We start from the raw sequence: 25,946 nt of genomic DNA, 5'->3' as shown, positions 1-25,946 counted from the left end.
CTGAATGTTCACCGGGGCTGGCACTCATCTCACGCTCACTCATCGAATACGCATCGCAGCTCCGCGGAAAGGCACTCTCACCATGCCGCCTTGGCGCAAGGGGAAAGGGAAGCTCAGAGATGCTGAGTAGCTTGTTCAAGGACACACAGCTAGGAGAGAGCAGGCCAGGAGTCTGGGGCTCTACAGGCGGCACTGTAACCTTTGTGCACAGACCTGCGGGGCCCCTCCCCCACTCTGGGTGCTCCTCCCAGCTGGAAGGCAGGAGACCGGCCCCTGTATTTGCACATCCGACTAACGTTGACCACCTCCCCCTCCCCGCACCTCATCTGCAAAACCCGAGCCTTTCCTTACTGCCTTCTCTATGTATCAGTGATGCCACAGTTACCCTGGAGCTTGGCTTGAACCCTGGCGTTAAAGAAGCCCCAAAGTTTAACCCACTCAGCTCCATTATCTCCTACACAGAGTCAGGCAGGCCTCTTCCTATTCCTTTCTCTCAGAAATTCCTGAGGACTAACTTGTGTCACTGTACATGAGCCTCCAGGGCGTGGTGAACTCTCAAGAGCAGCCTTCCTCATTTCAGACGAGCCATCTGGGGTCCAGAGATCACAGAGCGAATCAAAGTGAGGACTAGAATTCGGATCAGCACAGCTTTACTTGGAAGCTTTTTGAGAGAGGAAAATGGTCTGACTCTTCTTTGCATACTGCTCAAGGCCCAGTACAGTGCCTCAAGGCCCAGGCACACAGTATGTGTAATTGACTTTCAGAAATCGTGTTTCCAACGTTATTTTCCTGCTTCTTCCACCCTGTTTGTATCTCACTCTTGGTTTGTTGAAGTAATCTGCTTCTTTTCACACTCTTCTCCCTGTCCACAGACGTGAGATTCATCTTCCTAAAGCTCTAATTTCATCTGAACCTCCTCGGCTCAAACACGGTCAGTGGTGTTTTCTTTATGTGCCCACTGGACGAGCTCTCCCACAGCTTGGCTCCTGTTTCTTCCCTCTAACTTCTTAGGACATAAATTTTTTAGGGGTAGTGGTAAGATTTATTTTCTTGAAAACATTTCCTTCCTTCTTAACCCCTTCAATGCAGGTATGCCGCCACCAGGTGGCAGTAATGTACCACTAGAGCCATAGACTTGAGAAATGGCCAAAAGTGGTGTGTTTTTCATTTAATGATGAAACTATAACTTTTAAAAGCCCAAACAGCATAGCTTCAAGATGTATGGTAGGATTTGTTACATTAACTCTGTAATGAAGTCATCCTAGAATTCATCCAAATTCATTCATTTCTCAGCAAGTCCTCTATGCAACAGATTAGGCAAGAGAAGTCGACTGAACTTTGTTTAAGAGGGCAGACCTCTCTACCTGGCTCTTGTTTCTTTCACTAGGGCCAGAAAGAGAAGAGATGGAGAAACGGGTTGGAATAGCCTCAGAGTTAAAAGCTGCTGAATCATCTTGTGGGTTTCCTTCCATTGTTCAGAACAAAGAACCTCTTTACTCTGCTAATTTTCATTTTCTGCCCCTCATTTTCCTCTCTGAGGCTGGGAATGATTTAAATTATTTTGTAAAACCAGAGGAATGGGACTCTGAATGGTAGAAGCTGATTTCAGTGAGTAACTTCCATTAAAAAGGCTCCACTGACCTATGTCTGCTGACACACGTATTTCTAAATTTAATTAATGTTGACCCTTGTGTATTTTTATACATAATAAAACACTTAGGGGTGGTAGGAAGGGGACAATTCCCTGCAAAACTTGAAGTTGCATTTTTGCAGCCATAGGCACAGATATTTATGAACTATCCGATGCTTGGGCTAATTTACAGGAACCACGTCTCTTCTACCTCAATGTTTTCCCAGGTACCTACATCAGAGTAGACCAGGAACCCTGAATTATACTTCTTGACTCAACTTTCCTCCCTGTCATCCTTTTGACAAATTTTGAGATGTTTATAATAGCTTCTAACTGTGAAGTTTTACTCATTCAGTTTCACTCAGCCAAGTGATGAAAGTACCCATTCTGAATTCTAAAGGTAAAAGGCAAAAAAAAAAAAAAAAAAAGACAGGGAGAGGAAAAACATGATTATCTTTATCTCCAACAAAAATGTGTGGGGAGAAATTAAAGCTAAGTGTGAAACTCTTTGATACATTTGTGGAATGTTAATGCAGTTGGGGAAGGCTATCGGTCTGGAGTCCTGGCTCCCTTATTATTTCTGCGGCCGGGTGATAAAGCCACCTCCTTAATGGCACAGAAGTGTGCACAGACTGAGGTCAAGTGTGAAAACAGCAGGATCTGATTTTCTTGGCCAGAAACTCATCTTAGGGAAAATTTAGAAAGCCTTTCTGAGGTAACTTTTCTTTCTTCTGTATAATAAGTACTCAGCTGGGTGAAAATGATGCATTATTTAACTTGTAAAAATTATTTAGCCTCTCTCAACCTTAGTTTTTTTCCATCTGCAAAATGGGGACATGCTGTTACCATCTTTCCATGTGGTGTGGGAATTAAATGCGAAAGTAGGAGCTGGCATGGAAGGGGTTCATCCACGGTGAGTCTAATCAGACTCCACTGCCACGGAAAACGCTAGCTTAAAAATGAAATTAAAAATATTAAAATATAATTAATCCCCAAGAGGCAAAGTCTTAATTAACTAGCATGGCCTCATTTCAAAAAATACTAGCCTTTTGGATTAGGAACATGGATAAACATGGCCATCACTTCTTAAGAGCTTTCATTTCTTACCTGAAACTTGGGAATGGAGGCGTTGGGGGAGCTTTCTGTGAACTTCTCATTTCATCAGAGGGAAGTGTTGGCTTACTGATTAGGAAAGCTGTAAGCCTCCGCGAACATCATGTACTCCTACCGCCATCTCTTGAGACTCAGCCTTCTAACTACTACAGACACTTAAAAAGCAGCTTATATTTGGTTGGAATTTCATACCTCCAGGCAAAAATAGCCACAAGCATATTCTCAACAGAATAGAATATTGTGAATGAAACTGAAATTAATTTGGTGGACAGAGATTCAAACTGGTTCTAGCACAGTACAACAAAGATCAAGTACTCTATTCGAAGTACTGTGTTTCATCTCCAGCCTTATTATTGTTGAAAACATTGGCGAGGGCATAGATGAGGATCACAAAAGTTCCCTGGGTACCATCACTCTGCCCTGGGCCCTTCACGGTAGAAATGTCACAGAGAGGGGCTCAGAGCATGAGTCTGGGGCCTGATGGTCCGCTTTTGAACCCTGGCTTGGTCACTCAACAGCTGGGCAACCTTGGACAAGTTCCTTAACCTCTGGGTCGAGAGTTTAAAAATCCTTCCAGGTGACGCCAATGCACGGAAAAGTCTAGGAGTATCGTATTAAGGCAAGTTCCTTTATGCCTTTATGCCTCCATTTCACTATGGGAAAATCACAGCATGTAATATGTTACATGAGATTAAATGCGATAACGAATGTTCAGTGTTTAGCATACTACTTGGTACATAGCAAGGGCTCAGTAAACATAAGTCTGATCTTCCTCACAGCCACTGCGGTGGTCGTGATCACCGTCCCTCCCCGGCGTCACCATCACTGCCCTCACACCAGCAGCAGCACCATCACCGTCAGAGTCGCCACCGCGGTCCTCTTCACCACGAGCACCACCCCCGTCATCTTCACCGCCACTCACCACCCTCGCTGGTCTCACCAATGTCACCGCCAGCGCCTGTCTCTCTGGGGGCTGCCGCTGACTCCTTTTGGGGGCCCCTAGAATACTTGGTGCTCAACACAACGATCTTGAGATCCTGTTTCTCTTCTCCACCATTTGGAAAAAGTGCCGCACTAGCAATCGATTAAAAATTCTTCATGAGCTAAGAATGTTGATTTCACTCTGTGTAAGTGAAGCTTCTTCGTAACATTCTACACGCACTGAGAACCTGCTACTAATAACAGTCATGCCCGCAGGTTGGGTGCTCCAAGTTTGCTCTGTACATTAATTCGTTTGGGCCCCGCACCTGCTGTGGAAGGGACTATGGCCCCTTTCTCAAAGGTGTGGTCTACACAAGAGTGGAGTAGTATAAATGCAGCCAGAACTCCATCAGCCATTCTGTGCATCACTGTAGGCGTGGGTCACCCATTATATCAAATTCTCAGTTTCGGATGAATTCCTTTTTGCATTTGGCATGGAAGGTGATAAGTATTTTCTGAGCTATTTTTCAGCTGTGAGCTTCAGTCTGCTGAGATGAAATATGCAGATCAGGGTCTGAACAGCTGTAGCATTCCAGAGTGGCTGGTATTTTGGTGGGCTTTATTTTAAAATCTCTGACAGTTCAATCTCACTAAATAATTCAGCTGTTTAGGAAAAGCCATACGATCTTAAAATAAGTCCCTGAAGGTCAGGAATATAGGTTGAAATTTTATTTTTTGGTGAACAGCATTTGACAAAATAACAAAAATGTCCCTTGTAATATCTCTTCCTTTACATCTTTGAACAAAATTACCAAGCACACATCACTGGATGTTCATTTATAAACATTCTACGTCTTCTCCATGCATTTCTGGCAGGGTATTAAGCTAACATTCTGATTTCACTGCTCCCAATGAGGTTAAGGATTCTAAAGAACAATTTCAAAACGCAGCTCTAACTTGAGGTGTCACTGATCATTTGGAAAGCTCTTTGTTACTTCTAGCCCAGGAAAGAAACAAGCCTCACATTATGAAAAAGCTAGAGTATTGACTTCATAAATCTGTTAAAAAAGTGGGGGGAAGACGCCTTGTAAAAGTTTTGCAGGACAAAGCTGAAGCCTGCTCATCCATCATCAGGCTCTTCGAGGTGACACACAATTCAGGAGCAGAGCATTTGCATCCAGAAAGATATTGGCCAAGGATTTCTTGTGCCCCTTGAAGATGGGTGTTTCAGCTGAGCCACCAGATTGGTAGCTTTGAGACAGCTCCTCATGGACGTGGAGGACACAGAGTGAAGATCTTTGGGGAGATCTCATCTAAACTCAGGCAGAAGCCTACACTCCTTGAGGCTGATGGCATGCTGCGGTTCATCTACTTCAGGTACCTCCATGTCCCGTGTTACAGATGAGGAAACTGAGGCCCACAGAGAATATATGATGTGGGTCCATTAACACATTCAATTAGCAACAAAGTCAGAGTCAGGCTGCAGCTAGCACTGGGGCATGGGGAGGATACGCATCAGAGCTGGCCTGTGTATTCCTCCAACCTGGCTGACAAGTACAGGTATAGCCATTTTCCTTGTGTACAAAGGACATTTGGCTTCTGAACTGTGGTCCACTTACTGTGTGACGCAAGCCAAATCTCTTAAATCCTCTAAATTCCAGTCTCCTTAGATACGAAACCCTACTATTAATCCCCACTTCATAAGGATGTCACATTAATGAAATCCTATATTTAAAAATACGCAGAACAAAGCCTTGTATGCAGCAGTACTCAATAAAGGCTCAAGCACGGGGTCATCCCCTCTGATGCCTAAAACATTTCCTCCTGGGCTAGGGTGTGGGGCCCATTGCCAAGGGAAACCTAGATTTTCCAGTTGAATCACTATCAAGTCTGCGTGTAGTGTTCTGATGAGTACTTCCATACTTTCCAGACTCTGTGTCCATTTCGGTCCAGGAAAGCACAGGCCTTTGACGCCTTACAGTGCTAACCAGCCTCTTGGTAGCAGCTGTCACTGTCAGAAGAAGTCAGGAAAAGCACGGCCTTAGCTTAGGGGCACTCACAGAGTTGCCTAAGTGTAAAGAATAGCATGCAAAGAAAATTACAAATAGACTTTTCCCATGTATCACAAGTTATTCATGTTCCCCTGAAAATTTAGAAAATATCAGTGACCAAGAAGTGAGGGGGGAAAAACGCACTTATAATTCCACCAGTCTGTGAAAGTCACTGTTAATGTTTCGACAAGAACATACATTTTATACAGATTTAACAAAGTGGGATCTCGCTTTTTGTCAATGTTGAATGTGATGTTTTCCCCAAGTAATTAAATAGTTATCTTTTAAATGGGTATATAATATTCCATCATTCACACAGTTAAAATACTGAACAACTGGCAGAACATGATTACCAACCAGTCAGAATGGGGAGAAAGAGCTGGTGGAACCATATTGGATAAAGCAGATGATTACTGGTCATGGTTGTGCTATAACCCGTTTCTTATTCAAAATCTTGCACTTCCATTAAAAAAAAATATTTTCTGACTGCAGCAACACTTTTCTGATGAAAAAGCAGATGGTAAAATCCTGACATGCATCTTTAAGTATATTATGAAGTTGAATTCCTAGAAGTGTAAAGGGTGTGTCAAAGGATAAACACAGGTTTGGGATGCTGGTGGACGGCAATCTTTCCAGGATATCTATCTCCGGGTCAGTCATGATTATGCACTCTTGTTTTCCCATGACCCCCAGATGGACAGTTAAGAAAGGTTAACGGCCACGCTGGAAGGGCACCAGGACTCCCCTCCTCCCTACCTGACTCCTGACTGCTCCAGCATAGAGGAACTCCTAGTTGCAGAGACCCCCTCCCGCCAGGATACAGAGTGAGCCCTGACTTGCACAGCGCTTAGGGTACTAGGCAGAGGAAACTCCTGGGGCTTCGGTGCTGCTGCTAGCTAAATAAGTCACTTTGTCCTGGTCAGGGTGGGTTTCTTACATGTAAAGGGGATGACTGGGCCAGACCACTACCCTATTTCCTTTTGGTGTCATCAGCCTAAGAGTCACAATTCTGTGTCCCCACATTCTAACACTACTACATTTTAATGATGAAAGCTTTCTTCCCTTCATGTATCACCTCTCTGATTCCTCTACACCCCCTCCACAACCCAGTCTCCATCTGCACAGGGATCCAGGCAGCTTTTTAAAAAAATATAAATCATCCAGGGACTTCTCTATACTCTGAGACATAAGTCAGACTCTTGTCCACGCCTGCCCGCAACAGACTTGGGCAGTCTCACCCCTGCCCACTTCTCCAGCCCCATCCTCCCCTTTGGGTGCTGTGCTGGCAGAAAAATCACACTCATTTTCAAGCTCATTCCTACTTCCAAGCCTTTGAAATCCGGTTCCTTCTGCCTGCTTACCTTAAGACCTTCCCATGGCAAAGCTCTTTGGGGTCTTAGCCTTTGAAATGACTATTTCCTTTGCCTAGAACACGTGTCCCCTGATTTCAGGTGGTATCAATTTCTTCCAGCCTTCGAGGTCTCCACTCAAACGACCACACTGATTCAAACTGCCCTCCTCTTCGGTCATTTTCAACCTTGCTGTCTTATTTTCTTCTTTGCATTTAGCACAATTGTACCGTGTTTTGTTGACCAGCTATTCATTTATTTTTATAGAATATAAACTCTGTCAGAGAGAGGACACCTGGGATTGGGAACACTCACAAAATACCTGTTGAATGGATGGGAGGAGGAAAGGGAAAGTTGCCATTGATACCGAGGAGGTGGCCTGGTACCGTTAGCCAGATGCTGGCATTTTCTCGTTGCACATGAGCAACTCTGGGGATCATCAACATCACACAAGACCACCAAGCAACCACAGTGGACCAGGACAAGAACAGACCACTCTGCAACCGAGTCTGAGCACAGGCAGACTGAGCAATGTCCACACCACCCCCTCCTGGCTCATAAGAGTGACAGCAGCTTCTTTGCTGACCATGACTGTGGCCTCGCCCTGGTCCTCCTGCCTACAGATAGGTGTATCCACCTCAGAGCTCTGCTCCACTTTTATGAACCTTCTCCCAAGGCAGCTAACAGGGGCCACATCTACACCTTCCCTCAACCCTCTCACAAGGATGCCCACCATTCCCCACAGTATGTTCTCCCTCCTCGCAATGAGCAACAAACCCACCTTGCTCAGCTACAGGTGTGTTCCTGCTGGCTTCTGGCTGAACGACAATGACAGGGGAAAAATCATAATAAATAATACCTTCTTTTTCTTGAGCAACTGCTACATGCTGGACCACTGTTTCCAATACAACACCCTTGGAATGCAGCTGTTAGTATTATTATTCAGATTTAAAAGTTGAGGATGCTGACCTCAAATTGGAGAAGTACCTTTCTAAAGTCTCACAGCTACTGGGAGGAATCTGCAGTTTGGACTGTGCCTTCCTGACTTCAGATCTTGTATATTTTCTCATTGTTACAGTGTTTCCTTTATCTCCTTTTTCTTCAGAAGCTATGTCAGATGCTCTAGTCTAGTAATGAGGATATGCATGATAAATACGTCTCCCCTACTAATTTCTCCTTTGAAATGATGAACATTCCTGAAGGTGTCAACCTCTGTGAACGTTTGCATTTTAGATTTCTGCTCCTTCAACGTCACTGCCACAGAAAGTTTCTGGCGCAAACATACGGAATATGTTCAGCATCAGAAGAAATATTTTAAGACAATCACTCTGCCGTTTGGAGGAGTACAATTGTGAAATGGAGCAAATACTTTAAAACCATAGATTTGTGAGAAAGGTAGTTCTCCATTTGGATTTTAGTAGGAGAGAGTTCATTAGCTGTCTCTATTTTGTGTTCTTGCTGTTTAAATAATGTCTCCTATCTTTAGTCTTTGAAATCTGACCAGTGAATAAATTTAACAGGTTCCCCAGAAATTAGAACTCAAGGTTGGTGGTAAATGAAAAAGACATATGTGTCTATATTAATACATATATGTAGACTTTAAAGATCATTACTGAGAGTCAGCAGTGAACTGAGCCCTGGGCTAGGGGTCTCCATCAATGCCACCTTAAATGCTTTCATTTCAGATGCTTGAATTCCTAACTAAACTCATAGCAAGATAAGAAGTCAGTTACATAGACCTGGTGCCATTAGGTCCAGGCAGCCGTCAGAACTTTCAGTCCCGCTTCATCCCATGATCTGAAACTTCCATGAGCCGGAAGTCTCTGCTGGAGTTGGGGTGATGGGCCTTGGTGAATATCACAGACCAAATATTCCAGTCTTATCTGGTTCTAGAAAAGCCTTTAGGACAGGTCCCAAATGCTTTCCTCTAGGTAGCTCAATATAGCACCCAGGGACTCTGGTGTGGAAATATGCTTCTTGAGCCTTTACAGGGTTTTCATCAGAACATGGGCCTGACCAGGTCTCTGTCATAGAGGCTGCTCTATCTGCAAGGGGAACGTGGGATGGAGGTGGGGAGGGAGGCTATCGAGAGGGTGGGGGTGGGTACCAAGGGGTAACTGGGATGGCAGAGAGATGGGAGTGTAGGAAAGACAGTCAGAGACAGATATGAGAGGGCTTGTCACTGACTGGCTATCCTGGAACAAGAAAATGCATTTATATAGAGTGAATGCTCTTTATTTGATTTTTACCTTAAGTTGCATGCGTGTGTGTTAAGTCACTTCAGTCATGTCCAACTCTGTGTGACCCCATGGACTGTAGCCCGCCTGGCTCCTCTGTCCGTGGGATTCTCCAGGCAAGAATACTGGAGTGGGCTGCCATGCCCTCCTCCAGGGGATCTTCCTGACTCAGGGATCAAATCCACGTCTCTTACGTCTCCTGTGTTGGCAGGCAGGTTCTTTAGCACTGAGCCACCAGGGAAGAGAATCCCACATTCATTTCTATTCTCTAATTTTTCTGTTAAGAGCACTTAACATGAGAGCTACCTTCTCACCAAAATTTTAAGTGCACATATAGTATTAACTATAGGTACAACATTGAACACAGATCTCTAAAGTTTACTCGTTGTGTATAACTTAGCTTTATGCTGATTGAGCAGCAACTCTCTATTTCCCCCTCCCCGCCAGACTCTGGTGACCACCATTCTTCTCTCTGCTTCTAGGAGTTCAGCTGTTTTAGGTATTTGATACAAGGGGAGTCATGCAGTATTTGTCCATGTGTGACTGGCTAGTATCACTTAGCGTGGTGTCATCCATGCTGCTGCATATGACAGGATTTCCTTTTTTGTTAAGGCAAAATAGTAGTCCACTGTATGTATAAACCACATTTTCTTTATCCATCCATCAGTGGACATTATAGCGCTGGTCTATTACATAGACTGGATCTAGGGTAAGTCGGAAAGATATGTGGGTCGCTGGGTGAAGCCTTTATTTTATTAATCAAATATATATAACATGTTGCCTGTTTTAAGTGCTTTATCAACATGAGTTCATTTAATATTTATTAGATCTGCATGAGGTAAGGACTATTATTATCTCATCCAACTGATAAGGAAACTGAGGCACAGAAAGATTCAGTAACCTGCCCAAGGTCACACAGTCAATAACGGAAAGTTGACTTCTAGGCTTTGTGCTCTTAACCATTACACACCACAGCATCTTCTTGGCGGCCAATGGTAGGATCTAATGCCCGTGAATATCCGTCTACTGGTGGGAAAGGAACGGGACCCAGCAGACCTCAAGGACAGCCAAGGGAAAGTACATTTTATTGTTTTGACTTTGATTTAATTTGGTCCCAGGCACGACAATCATGAAACAGTTTCATCATCCTAGTCTCTTACACTAAAAAGAAAAAAAAAAAAGGCTGTTACGTTTCTGATGGAGGCTCTAATGGAGTTTTAAATATAATTATTTTAGGCCTGTTTATCCATAAGGATAAACAGCCCTACCAATGGTGCGTGATGATTTATCTCTATGGATTAAATGTCATGATGGAGGAGCCGTGGTCTAAATCACACATTCACGGCAGACCTTGAGAGACTCTGAAGGTCTTCTAGCCGCCCAACAGAAAATGACCAAAATTTTCAAACTTTTCTTTTTATTATCACGTAACTGAAATTACACATGGAATACACTACTTAGTGAATCACTAATAGTATGCTTCAAGTGATAGGCATGTAAAAGCCCCAAGTTTTTTCAGAGATCCAAGTTTATCAGGGCAGGTGAGTCTAACAGATTCACTATCAGACTGATGAACTCATACCAGCTTAAAAAAAGCATAAAGGCTTCTGAGCAAAGAACACAGCTGAGTATTTGGTTATGTTACTATTCATTGTTCAACACTTTTTTAAAGGATAATAAACACTATGCGTGGTACATCACTATAAACCCCAACGTGGAGGAACATATGCGATGAGATTGCCTCAGAATGAAATAACCAGTGAAATGGAATTTCAGACCGAGAGATTTGTTACACTCTTCCTTAAACTTTTTCACTTGGCAATAGCCCCGTTAGTCATCTCCAGAGCCGGGCTTCTTGACCTTGGCACTATTGGCATTTGGGGCTGGATAACTCTTTGTGGCGGGGCTGCCCTTGGCACTGTAGGACACCGAGGGCCATCTCTGGGTCTCTGGCCTTTACCCACTAGCCGCCAGTAATACACCCCAGTCACGACAACCCCAAATGCCTCCAGACTTTCTCAAGCATCCCTTGGGGAAGTGTGCAAAATCACGCCACAATAAAACCACTACTCTAGAGTATGACTATTCAGTGGGACTGGCTGTGGAGACCTATTCAGTAATGAAATGTTGTTGGGTCTATGAGACCACATGTTGATTTATTAAATAGGTATTTATCTATTTTATTTATTTTTAAAATATATTCTTTTTTAATAGTCTTTTCCATTCTGGTTTATCACAGGATATTGAATATAGTTCCCCGTGCTCTACAGTAGGACCTTGGTATTATTAAACAGCCATTTATTGAGAGCCTGTTAAATGTCAGGTGACGTGGAAGAGTCAGAGGAAACTGCAAGGAGCACAATATAGTGAGCGTGGGCTACAGCTTAATAATGGGGTGAATGCTGATTCGCTTCCTTTACTATCTCTTGTAGATTCGTAACTATTTAAAAGAAACTAAAACACTAAAACCAAATATAATACTTTGCTCACAGCTGATTCACAGATGTAGGTTGACATCTCTTCATTATATGTTGCAGAAGATTCAATCTCTTCAGTACACCTTCTACCCCATACACATATACAAATGTGAAAAAGCGGAAGTGTTAGTTGCTTAGTTGTGTCTGACTCTTTTCAACCCCATGGACTGTAACTTGCTGGGTTCCTCTGTCCATGGAATTCTCCAGGCAAGAATACTGGAGTGGGTAGCCATTTCCTTCTCCAGGGGATCTTCCTGACCCAGGGATCAAACTCAGGTCTCCTGCCTTGCAGGTGGATTCTTTACCATCTGAGCCACCAGGAAAGCCCATACATAAATACAGTTGTATTCATTTCACACACACACCCTACTCAGGAGACAGTTGAGGTGTGACAAAGAACCTCTACAGAAAACACCAGTTTCTTTCTGTCTCCTGTAGAAGTGTGTATGCAGGCAGTCCTGAGCTGGTTCAGTACAGTTCAGTAGCTAAGTCATATCTGACTCTTTGCAACCCCATGGACTGCAGCACGCCAGGCTTCCCTGTCCTTCACTATCTCCTGGAGCTTGCCCAAACTCATGTCCATTGAGTCGGTGATGCATCCAACCATCCCATCCTCTGTCATCCCCTTCTCTTCCTGCCCTCAATCTTTCCCAGCATTTGTTCTGACAAAACGTGGTCCAGTGGAGAAGGGAATGGCAAACCACTTCAGCTTTCTTGCCTTGAAAACCCCTGTCTGGTGAGGGCCCTTTAATAGTGGAGATATTCAGACTCTACCTTCTTATTCTGCCTTGTGGGCCCTCTGTTCCCTAGAAGGCTGCTTATAGCTCACCTTCTTGCCTACTTATCACCTAGCAGGAAGGAAAACAGGGATTAAAGAAGAATGACAAGGGATAAGTACCGGCATCTTATAAAGGGTGTTCCCTGGAGGCACCCACATGGCCCAATGGCCCAAACTTAGTCATAAAGGCTACATCTAGCCACAAAGGAGGCTGAGAAATGCAGTCTTGACTCCTGGCGGACACTTGCTCAGGGATCTTTCTGTTCCTATGGAGGGAGGGAGATCAGATTGGAAGACAATGAGCAGTGTTGACCGCAGTCCCCCAGGGGCATTTTTCCTTCCTGCATTTTCTCCTCTCCATTGATATATCAACTTCATTGAAGTTATTCAGATGCTCTTGATCTGGGATTCCATTTCATTTGATATGTTGGTAAATGTTTAACAACCAGCCCTTCTCAGGGTGGAAATTGGCAGCAGGGAGACACAACCTGATTTCTAAGTTTGCCAGTTTTTGTGGTATAAATACTCCCACTATGGCTGATTGAGTTCAAGCTACCAAAGTGCCTGCAGGTGGTGCTGGGAAGAAACATAACGCAACTGGCTCTCATGTCAGCACCAGCTGGCTTCACCACAACTGTGCTTAGCGGAAACACTCGGCACAGTGTCTGGCACAAAGTAAACTCGTGATGGCTTACTTTACTAAAAAATTTAAAATAGGTGACATGCCTTTATCCCACTCACTCCCCACGTATTTATTGAGTGCCTACTATGTGCTGGGCTTGTTAGCCTCTTAATGGGGGTAAGATAGGGGACAAAACAGACAAGATTCCTACCTCACACAGGGCAGCTGGCAATATGATGAGGAAGGCAGACAGCAATCAGTAACCACAACAGGAAATGCAGAAGGACAAAGGCGATGAGTGGGGAGGGAGGGGGTCACATTTTATAAGCTGAGCATGAGTCATCTAGGTCTGGAGGTGAGGTTCAGGGAAGAGCACGTTGGCAGAGAGATCAGTACTAACAAAGGCCCCGGGGTGGGGTGGGGAGAGCATGGCAAGATCAAGGAAGGCCAGGGTGGACTGCAGGAGCACAGCGGAGAAGAATGAGGAGGAGAATAGAGGAAGCAGCCGCTGGACCAGTCAGAGTTAGACACTAGTTTATCTTTCGGAAGCAACAAGGAGCTTTGGAGGCTTTGAAGACAGTGCCAAGGTACCAGTGTTTGGGAAAGAGACCACTCTGACTGCGCCAATAAGGACACACTGAACGGGGGCTTCATAGACGTGGATGGTATAAGACAGGAATGATGGCATACCCTTGGTTAGAGTGGAGGCAGTGGACACAGAGAGAATAGACACATTTTCACATGAAGGGGTGGCATTCTTAAGACTGGGGCATGAGTAAGCTCCAGGAGAAACACGGGACAGGACTAAATGCTTTCTTACTTTGGACTCTGGATGGATGTTGGGTTTTTATTGAGTTGGGATGGAAGGAGTGGAGGAGAAATCATAAGTTAGATTTTGAGCTTGTGCCCTTGGACTGCAAAGAGAACAAACCCGTCCATCCTAAAGGAAATCAACCCTGAATATCACTGGAAGGACTGTTGCTGAAGCTGAAGCTCCAATACTTTGGCCACATGATGCAAAGTGGTGGCTCATTGGAAAAGACCCTGATGCTGGGAAAGACTGAAGGCAAAAGGAGAAGGGAGTGGCAGAGGAAAAGATAGCTAGATAGCATCACTGACTCAATGAACATAAATTTGAGCAAACTCTGGGAGACAGTGGCGGACAGAGGAACCTGGGGGCTACAGTCCATGGGGTTGGAAAGAGTCGGACACGACTTAGTGGCTGACTAGTAAGAACAACACTTGAGCCATTTTGTCTTTTGATGATCCTTGAGGAAAGCACCCTCATCACACCAGTGCAGAAATAAGTTCAGAGCCAAGGCCACACAGCTATTGAAAGGCACGGCTGGGACTCGAACACAGATCTTGTGATGACAAACCCTATGGTCTTTCTACCACGTAACACAAACTGGCTCTAACAGGGTCCTTCTTGAACCAGCGGCAGAATGAGTGTAGTTACCGGAAAACCTCATTAACCTGAGCGGCAAGGTGGGACCTCAGCTTATGTACAAAGAAGACTGGGCTGTTAACGATGCCCCTTCAAATTGCTTTGAACAATTTCTTCTGCACTGGACTAATGAGCCCTGTCCTGCACTTCTGGGAAACCTCTCACCTTATAAAGTAAGACCATCTGATCATGCTCTGAATATTAACCTTGAATGGAAAGAAAAATAAGCAATAGAAAAGATTGATTTTCCTTCACCCCATGCAAAGAAAACACTTTTCAATGAGCCATTAAGTGTAACTCATATTTTTAGATTGAGAGAGTTTTGTGATGAGGGAAAAAAAAAAAATCTTTGTGAACTGTTACCAACGGCATGATGCTCAGCAATAAAGGCCCTGAAACCCTCTCACCTCCTGCGTGGTTTCTGCATATGCAGGTGTGATGTGACGGGACAGTGGCTGAAGGCACCGTCAGGAGTCTATATCAGCCTGTTTGCCTCGTCTGTCACCAGGTCAGCCCGGCTGGATGTGGGAGAGCATCTTTCTCTCATGCCAGGCTAACCAGTCTTCTGACGGTGGTGCTCCGGAGTCAAACATTTTTAGGAGAAACCACACCTGGCTGCTGAGCTAATGAAAATGCAAATGAGGAACTGCTTCCGGTCACAGAGAATGAAGCTAACTGCCTGTGGTAAAATTAGCAGGGTCGTGAAGAGGACCATTCACGAGCTTACTTTTCCTGGGTCAGTGTAGTTTGCCGTGTATTCTCACATCATGAATTCTATCACATGGAATAGAAGTCCCTGCTCACATAGAAATTGAGATAGACGTCACAGCTTTTTTATTTTCTGCTGACTTCTTGGACCCACTTCACAAGCTTAATGAGAAGGCAGGATAAGTTCTATTTCCCCTAAGTGAGGCCCCAAGATACTGGGTAACCAACTGATCGTCACATCAAATAAATAAGAGAGTCAGGACCACAATGCAGGGGGATTCCTCCCGGGTCCGCACACTCTTCCTTCAGTAAGCTCCAGAGAGCAGGGACTTGGTTTTGCTCCTTAGTATCGGGCACACAGTAGGTGCTCAATAAGTATCTGTGGCTGATTTCTGTGTGCCTTTCCTTCCCTGTGGCATGGTGCCGTAGAGAGACAAGGGGACTGGAAAGCGGAATGCCAAGGCTTCATCCAAGAGCATGGATAAGCAATAGAACCTCTTTCGCCTTTGGTTTCTTTCCTGCAAAATGAAAATAACCCAGTCCCAACCCTGCAGAGGAGCTCTAAGGATCAAGTTAAACAGGACGATGAGAGTTTCCTTCAAACAGCACATATTTAAGGTACTGAAAACAATCCAGTGGCCTGTTTGCTCTTCCTGGTCAGATGTGCAGCCCCCAAGGCTGTGTGAGAAAGGCAGCTGCGGAGACCTGCCTGCCTGCATCATGCAACTTTGCCTTCCAGAACTTTCCTGGGGAGGGCCTTGGGGGCAGCTTGCGACATTCATATGAGCCTCAGAGTCTTCTAGGCCTTTCTTCACCCACAGTCAGATAGACACGTGCTGGCCCCTGCAGGCCAGAGCCCTCTTTGACCTCACTCTAAAGGTTTCCTCAGTTTTTACTGCTATCTTTACAGCAGCTGTGATCAAAGCTGTGGGGTGGCGTGAGGAATCCTCCCTTCACTCTTCTCTCTACCACAAGAAAATATGACCCTAATCTGTCATTTGCTGGCCATTCCTCTAGGGATGTCTTTCCTAACGTTTCTCAGCCTCAGTTATCTCATCTGTGATTAGGAACCATGAGCAGACCCCTCAGGCCGGTCACAGGACTGAATGGAGTGCAGAGTTCTGGGCCTGGAACATTCAAGCAGTGACTGCAGCAGTGGTATTCCAGTGGCTCATTCTGACAACTAATTCTCTCTTATTCAACATGCATGGCAGCCTTGCAGATAAGACAGAGCTCCATGTGACTAGGATTCTCGTTTGCTTCCAAGCTGTGTTTGCTGCAAATCATAGATTTCCAAATGAGCAACTGGATTGTACCACCCACAGTCGACCATTTCTCAGCAATCAGTGCTCCACAACAGCCTGAGTGACTATCCCCTGGGGCATTTGAAAACTTCAGTTGGTATCCCTTCTACTCTTGCTTCCTTCAGTCCATCTCCCAACATAGTAGCCAGAAGGATCATGTTAAAACATAGGTTAGATCACATCCCTCTTCTGTTCAAAAGCCTCCAGTACCTTCCCATGTAACTCAGAGTAAACCCAAAGCTCACACAAAGTTCTACAAAGACCTCCCTGGTTTGCACACCTCTGCCTTATTTCCTCTCTACCATTGCCTCCTGCTACCATGCTTGCAGGGATAATGAAAACGATAAGCAGAGAGGACCAAGGTGTGTGAAAGCACCCTGACCCATGTCCGCCTTGTGACAACTTAGTTGGTTCAATTAAACCAACCAAGTAACAAGTGAAAGAAGTGTTTAGATTGAAATAGACAGTCTAAGCATGATAAAGTTTTCTCTCTCCAAGTATCTGGAACACGGAAGGGGAAACTGCTAAATAGAAATATGACTACTGGGTACGTATATGGGAATTTCAGATCAATGTTGATAAAGAATCTTCTTACAACCTCATTTGACAATGAATGGAACCAAGCTATTTGATTAGAGAGTAAATTCTCCACCACTGCAAACATGTAAGCAGAGACTGGAAAATTACGGGATAGAGAAGCAAGATTTCAAACATCAGAAGGTGGATGCAATGGGACTATCTTTAACTTCCCTTTAAACCCAGAGTCTATTATTTGTAATATTGAAAAGTAGAGAGAAAATAAATAAGAATCAACTGCTTTAGCTTTAACAGTGGTAAGCAATTCACTGTCAGCAGTGAGTGCATGTCATAGAGGAATATTGCAAAGGTGTTTTACAGGAGGATCTCTGCTTGGGCCAAGTTACTGAAGCAAAATACTAAGTTCTTGGAAAGATAAGCCTAAATTGGTCCCCTTATTCTTGGCATTCTGAGGAGAAGTTGAGGTGGGGCAGAGTGAAAAGTTTAAGACTATGGTCCAGTGGAGATGTAAGCGATGGTCAATCCTATTAATAATTGTGGAAAAGGGGAGTTGCTCTAATTACCAAAGGACACACTAGGCTGTTGGACAGGAAACCAGGTCACATACTTTCATTTCTTTACCTCTGCTCTTTCTCTTTCTTTCTCTAGCGTCTTTTAGTGTGTAATTCCATGGGTTCATTCAACAAGTGTGGTGGCAGATGGGCTCGGTGCCTGGCAGGGGAATACGACGATGAACTAACTCCGGCCTGAAGGGGTGACCGTTTCCTTTAGGACTGGTTGTCAGAGGAGAGATTTGCAAAAGGCACCCATGCCTCATAAAGAAATTCTTTGGGTTCAACCCTAGTCAAGGAGGGGTTGAAGAGACCTGCTTTGGACTGATCATGTAAAATGGGCCTCCCTTCCATAAACGAGGCAAAGTTCTGGGTCATGAAGTGATTTCACAACACGCAGTGAGACCGTTCTGTGAAAGCTGTTGTTCTGACCTCATCTTACGGAGAGAAGTCACAGTTGACCCTGACAGCAATATCCTGTCCCACTATCAATACCAGTGTCCTAAATGATAGACTTTCCACTCTCTTCCTTCTGTAACTGTCTCATTATGCCAAGAGGAAAATACACTTGCTCTAGGAAATATGTTGCGAGCAGGTTATCTGCGCCCTTTAAGAGGAAAGCCGCCAGAACGAATTTCTAGAATTGGTTACTAAAGATAAATGCAATGGGTTTATGGTCCAGTGCTATGGTTATTTTAACAAATACACCAAGAATGGCGGTTGAATGCATTGGAAAATAGGGAATTTTGAAACAACCAGTTTAACCTGAAAACAACAGAATCAATGCAGCAGATTGAAATCCCCTAAAATACAAACAAATGAATATGTGTGGCTTATCCCACAACAACCAAAGGCGAGGAGAGACTGTGAAGCAGATGTAGAATCCTGTCTGTTTCCTTGTCTTACAGACTGATTTCTAATATGTCTTCTTATTTCTCATTCTGGCAACAAATCTTTTTGAGTGTCTTACGTACCTCCTAGTTGCCATGTGCTGAAAGTTCTGATTTTGTAGGCGAATGCTTATTTTCATGGCTCATTCAGAGAGTTATTTTGACAAAGCATTATACATCATGAAATGTCATTGTCATCTCTATACCCAGCAGAGCTTTTTTAAAAAGTGCCATTCTATTCTCTCATTTGACAACAAAAGAAAATCTTGTCGATGAAAAAACAAACAAACAAATTAAAAAACAACCCGGAAACATATTGAAGTGAAGAAAAATCTAACTGGTGAGGTCAAACTAACAGTGACTTACAGCATATTTCCAATGTTTTTAAAAATAAAAAGTGAATTTCTCGTAACAGTCAACTGTCTTTGCTCCCTGTTTTGCAGTGTTTCCCAGGCATTGAATCCCCGCAAGTCCCATGGAAGGTCATATCAAGCCCAATAATAAAACTCATTTTTCCCCTCACAGGACAAATATGAGCAGTCGAAATGCAGCATTCTCCTTCTGTTAAAACGCTGATACCTAGCCACAAAAGCATTCACGTTAACCTTATAAACCTGAATGACTCCTCTCTGTGTCATGCACAAATAGAAATTTACCAGAGACCACTTCTTTTGCAGGTTTCAGCTCAGGCCAGTGGGACTGACCAGAGGGCCAGCAATAGATCACGCTGGGCTTCCTGTCACCTTTCACAAGGGAAGAGACACAGAGCTGCCAAGGCTGCCGTGTTCTCGACTGGCTCTAAGAAATCTCCATGGCCCTGAAGGGTGTGCAGAAGCATGCTTATTAATGTTATTAGAGGACATGTTAGAGGAAACTCTAGTGTTGTTAGAGGTTCATGTTGTTACAAACGGGCCCTGGTCAACTATGTGGAAAAGGTGTGTGTGGGGGCAGCTGACTACTCGTGCTTAACTACACTCAGGCCTGACAAGGTGGGGGTCCTGAAGGCCCCTGCAAGCCTGCAGTGTTATCTACTGGTGTTGCAACCTATATGAGTTTCCCATGGCTGCTGCAACAAACTGCCATAATGTTAGTGGCTTAAAATCACTTAGATTTATGGCTTTTTGGTTTTAGAGGTTTGAAATGGGTCCCATGGGGCTAAAATTAAGGTGCCAGTGGGCCTGGCTCCTTCTGTAGGCACTAGGGCATGGCCCATAAATTGCCTTTTCCTTCTTCTAGGAGCTGCCCACCTCCCTTATTTAACTGGGACATCAATCTGGAGGCCAGAGGATGTGGAGATGGTATAATCAGATGGCGTGAGCTTCACAGACAGAGTTGACCAAAGAGGGTGATAGAAGAAAGATTCTTTCAAGGGATTCCCCAAGAATGCTGACCTTACCTCTTAGTTTTGAAATATCAGGGTTGAGAGGATTGGAAAAAGAACTCCACTTAAAAAGAAGAACAATTTTCTCTACTGCATGTATCATTTGATTTATTATATATATATATTTAAGCTTTGCTTATTTTCAGTCTTCTCAATAGATTATAAACTTAATGACTGGTTCAGTGCTATATCTTAGTGCCTTTAACAGGGCTGGACAGTATTAGGTCCTTTATTTAAAAGGAAAGAAGAAAGGGAACAAGAGAAAAAGAAAGGAAAAGAAAGTAGGAAGAGAAGAAGTAAGGGAAAAATGAAAGATATACGTATATATTTGTACACTGAAGGTTAGTTAGGGAAGGGCTGAGCTTCTCTAGAGGTGAGTAGGAAGGATGTGCTGTAGAAGATGATTGAAAACATAAGAGAGAACAGAGAATAGAGAGGATGGAGAGAAAGTTCCAAAGTCAACAGTGGAAGGGAGGGCAGGGAGAGGAATTAGTAGGAGAAGATGTTTTGGACACTTACTCCTTGGAAGAAAAGTTATGACCAACCTAGATAGCATATTCAAAAGCAGAGACATTACTTTGCCGACTAAGGTCCGTCTAGTGAAGGCTATGGTTTTTCCAGTAGTCACGTATGGATGTGAGAGTTGGACTGTGAAGAAAGCTGAGCGCCGAAGAATTGATGCTTTTGAACTGTGGTGTTGGAGAAGACTCTTGAGAGTCCCTTGGACTGAAAGGAGATCCAACCAGTCCATCCTGAAGGAGATCAGCCCTGGGATTTCTTTGGAAGGAATGATGCTAAAGCTGAAACTCCAGTACTCTGGCCACCTCATGTGAAGAGTTGACTCATTGGAAAAGACTCTGATGCTGGGAGGGATTGGGGGCAGGAGAAGAAGGGGACGACAGAGGATGAGATGGCTGAATGGCATCACTGACTCGATGGACGCGAGTCTGAGTGAACTCCGGGAGATGGTGATGGACAGGGAGGCCTGGCGTGCTGCGATTCATGGGGTCACAAAGAGTCGGACACGACTGAGCAACTGAACTGATACTGATACTGATGAGTTAAGTAAGAATTATTCTGGGAGTATGATCTAAGTTGGGACACTCTAAACTAGGCACTCTTCTCTGTGAAGCTCTGGAGCACAGGGAGCTGGTTTTATTCAGGAACTGACATCTGGCAGAGGCTAGGCATTCAGAGGGTAAGTGGCTGGTTGGCTGGGAAGAGCTGTGCACCTCCAGAGCTGGACTCTCCTTCCTGCATAGCTAAAGCGTAAGGGCCATCTTTCAAGTATATCCTGTGGCTCAGTCGAACGTTGGCTGGAACCAACATTAGATGACATCTTGGTCCCCTTCAATCCCTAAGTCTTCAAATGGCCAGAGAGACAACCTTTCCCTCCTCCCAGTTTGCTCTCCAGTTGTTTCATTGATTTTAATGATGGGGGAGCAGAATGACCTTTTGCAAATATCACCCACAGCTTGGAACTCGATTGGCAAAGAGCTGAATCGCAGCTCTGGCTGGACCCAGGTCTCAGGCATGCTATGGTGCGATAGCAGATTTGCACCACTCAGGAGGAGGAACAGCTCCATGGATTTAATTTCCCATTACTATGGCAACCTTGAGACTTTTGTTGCAGGAAAAGGTTAAATGCAACCAAGTGTTCATTAGGATGTTCTACTAATGAATCAGGCCAAATCCTTATTCGTGTGTAAATCAATGGCTGTGTGAGTATAAGGATGTAGAACAAAGAGACGGTGCACAAGCCAGAGAGCTAACCGGCTAATCAACCTTGGGATTAAAATTGGTCTCTGACTGATACAATGGCTTCGTCTTATAACATGCATGAAATAACTATAATTGAGAGGGAAAAAAATCAGACATTACATAATATTATTCTGAGAGAATCTGTCTAGGGCCAAGGATTATTTTTTATTTCTGTAAAACCATTTTTGAAAATGTTTAATTTCTTCCTTTTTATCTTTGAGTGGGCCTTCGTGATTCTTCCAAAATTAAGAAAATGGCCAAATAATATTTATATTCATTTGTCTGAATCCAGGCAATATTCCATCTGGAATTACCTTTCATGATAGCAGCCTCAAAAAGAAATAATAAGAGAGGCTTCTGATGTGAGGGTCATGGGAGAGGGACCTTGGAAATCAAACTGGCTTGTGCAATTAGAACTAACTGACTGTGGCTCCACCGATGGTTTTTTTTTTTTTTTTTTGCATTTTATTTTTTTTATTTTTTATTTTTTGCAATTTTATTTTATTTTTTATTTTTATTTATTTTTTTTATTTTATTTTTTATTTATTTATTTTTTTTTCAAGATACATATTTTTTTTTTTTTAAATTTTAAAATCTGGAGCTCTGGGCAATGCACACACAAAACAAATGGCTGGTACACAGGAAGGCTTCAGTCCAGATTAGCTCTGGGCGAAGTTCTCATTCACATCCGTTACCTGTGTGTGTCTAGAAGGCCAGTCATGGCATCCAACCAAGTCCTACACTGCTTTGGCATGATGGGAAATGGCATAGGCTGCCAGGATTCACTTCCTACCCAATCCCAATGTTCCCTGGAGCCCTAAAGATTGTCAGGGATGCCTTGGAGGACACTGGAAGAAGGGCAAAGGGAGTTGCGGATTCTTCAACTCTCAAACAGAGAAATACATTTGGATCTCATATATTATTGGGGCTTCTCATGTAATCACTTATAATAAAGAATTTCACTGAGATAGATACATGGCTATGACTACAGTCTTTGCAGACAGTTATAGTCATGTAGACATATCCTTGTCTTTGCAATTAGAAGGGATTCTGAAAATCAACCTAAAACATTTATTTCAGACTTTTAGACAAGGCCTATCCAACACATGCTTTGTTTGTTTGTTTGTTTGTTTTTCTGATAGAGGAACCCGAAGTCCATTGGTGAATTACCCTCTGGGAAATCAGTTATAAAAGGTGAGAGGTCTAGGATTACTGGAAATTTCTCCTAAAGGCAGAAGATAGATTTTTCAGTGATGCTGCTATTGAAAGCCTAAGGAGTGAGTTGCTTTAGGCCTTTTTTCCTCTTTGTGTTTTCATAAGAATCGAATAAAACAAGAACTTTCAATAATGACGCAGTTAAAAGCCGCTCTCTTGGGTAAGCACTTACGTGTTATGTTGAAAATACCTGCAATGCTTTAGAGGCTGCCGGAAGCATACATAATTGTTAAAGCTTATAAGTGAAGAAAAGGAAACAAAAGACGTTCTTGTGGGACCATTGTTATTTTTAGATTCAGGGTCAGTATAGCAGAAATTGAAAGAAAAATGTTTCCAATGATTTTCCAGTTTTATGTACAATTATAAATGAAAACATATATTGAAGAATAAAAAATGAAGCTTTATAGAATATGAATCCTACTTGTCTAATTTATCTTTGTAATCCTAGTATCCTGTACAGTGCCAGACATATAGTGGGCATTTAGGAGAAAATTGCCAAATTTTCCTCCTTCTCCTCATCACTGTAGTCATCACCCTCATCCAATAATTCTGTGTGTCTGCTAGGTTCCAGGCACCATTCTAAGCATCTTATCTGTATTGTCACATGTCATCCTCAGAACAGTCTTATGTGGAAAATGCCATTATTATCTTCTTTCTAAAGATGAGAAATCTAAGGCTGAAGTATCCCCAGTAACTTTTCCTTCCTCGCTCCTCCATTTTCCCCTTCTTCTTTCCACCATTTACCGAGCACGTGTTTCTAGGTACCGTTTTAGGTATGAAGACAAAGAAAGAACAAGACAGTCAAAAGTTCCTGCCCTCATGGAGCTCACGGAATCATGGTAATGACCAAGACTGTTCAGCTAGTAAGTCACTGACTGAGGATTTGGACCAGAGAGTTTGAATAATATACCAACAATACTGGAAATTATGACACCACCCTTATGGCAGAAAGTGAAGAGGAACTAAAAAGCCTCTTGATGAAAGTAAAAGAGGAGAGTGAAAAAGTTGGCTTAAAGCTCAACATTCAGAAAATGAAGATCATGGCATCCGGTCCCATCACTTCATGAGAAATAGATGGCGAAACAGTGGAAACAGCGTCAGACTTTATTTTTTGGGGGCTCCAAAATCACTGCAGATGGTGACTGCAGCCATGAAATTAAAAGACGCTTACTCCTTGGAAGAAAAGTTATGACCAACCTAGATAGCATATTCAAAAGCAGAGACATTACTTTGCCGACTAAGGTCCGTCTAGTCAAGGCTCCGGTTTTTCCAGTGGTCATGTATGGATGTGAGAGTTGGACTGTGAAGAAGGCTGAGCACCGAAGAATTGATGCTTTAGAACTGTGGTGTTGGAGAAGACTTTTGAGAGTCTCTTGGACTGCAAGGAGATCCAACCAGTCCATTCTAAAGGAGATCAGCCCTGGGATTTCTTTGGAAGGAATGATGCTAAAGCTGAAACTCCAGTACTGTGGCCACCTCATGCAAAGAGTTGACTCATTGGAAAAGACTTTGATGCTGGGAGGGATTGGGGGCAGGAGAAGAAGGGGACGACCGAGGATGAGATGGCTGAATGGCATCACTGACTCGATGGACGCGAGTCTGAGTGAACTCCGGGAGTTGGTGATGGACAGGGAGGCCTGGCGTGCTGCGATTCATGGGGTCACAAAGAGTTGGACACAACTGAGCAACTGAACTGAACTGAACTGATGATATTTTTAACTATGTTTGTGTTCTGACTGGGGTAGAAGCTCTTACTGAGAAATATAGGAAATCCGTGTTTTCTAAGAAAACCTGTATGTTGTCTCATGAGGAGATGGGTGATTGGAGGCTGACAGTCTGAAGGCCTAAAACATCTGAAAATGTGCCTTTGGGTGAGTGGAGACTGGTTTTGCCTCACTTCCTCACACATATTCTGTACATTCTAGGGGTGACAGTTTCAATATCCCAAGCAAGATGTGTCCTGGAAAAATGTTTCTACCATCCTGGAAGTTGTCTGACTGAGCTCTCCACGGGACGTGTTCCTCCACTGTAGAGTGTTCAGTCCTACTCGCTGGAGTGTTACAGGGATTAGTTGAGACAGTGTCTGCTCTTGTGCCATTATTAGACCTAGGAGAGTCTCTGCGTCTGTAACTCAGATGGTGATGAGTGAAGAACGCTCAGGACTTCCTCTGCTTCCCAGACTCCCCCAGTGTCAGCACCCCACCTTGGGGTCTGGCCTCAGAGCTGCGGACACCTGGCGAGAGGAGGGGCCATCCTCCGCCCTCTGCCCCAAGTTTAGGTTCCAGAACAGCTCATCTAAGTCCTAAAATCTCCACTTGCTCTGTAACCTCATGGAAAATGGTGAAACCAGCTGACATCCCTTTTCTTTCCTGTCTCCCAACTGTAACCATTCTGTCACAATTACTACTTGCGGTCAGTTTGTAAGGGATCTGGCTCACGCTCCCTCCACCAGCAGGGGTTCCGGAGACAGATTCACTGGCTGATCTTTGGCCACGACTCTCAGTTCTTTCGAGAATCAACTTCTTTAGGAGAAGCAAATGAGTGAGATTAAAAGTAGTCATATTAAGATGCCCTAAGACAACAATTAGCAAATCACTTATGCTCAGTGACCAATCTCAGATACATTTCCCCTTTCTTTTTTCAAAAAAAAATTCATTTTTAATTGGAGGATAATTGCTTTACAATATTGTGCTGGCCTCTTCCATATATCAACATGAATCAGCCATATGTATACATATGTCCCCTCCCTTTTTAACCTCCCTCCCACCTCCCACTCCATCCCACCCCTCGAGGTTTCCACAGAGCACCTGATTTGGGCTCTCTGAGTCATACATTTTTTCCCTTTAAATCTGTCTCCTGATTTTCTATTTGGGATAAAAAATATTTACACTCCTGAGATACATTAAATGATGAGGTGATACCAGATTTGTCTGGTACCTAATTATCTCTCCAGTTTTGCGTTTGCGCTCTCTGG

The 25,946-nt window shown here is 43.7% G+C and overlaps 1 protein-coding gene across 1 annotated transcript in view; it reads right to left on the bottom strand.

Moving 5' to 3' along the window:
* CDH13 (cadherin 13) overlaps window positions 1-25,946 on the bottom strand; it is a 1,024,384-nt gene that overhangs the window by 260,849 nt on the left and 737,589 nt on the right. The gene's annotated exons all lie outside the window — the stretch shown is intronic.

Source organism: Budorcas taxicolor, chromosome 18, assembly GCF_023091745.1.
Source record: "Budorcas taxicolor isolate Tak-1 chromosome 18, Takin1.1, whole genome shotgun sequence".
Lineage (NCBI taxonomy): Eukaryota > Metazoa > Chordata > Mammalia > Artiodactyla > Bovidae > Budorcas > Budorcas taxicolor.
The sequence above is the reverse complement of the archived record's forward strand: the minus strand, read 5'-3'. Positions and strand labels throughout refer to the sequence as shown.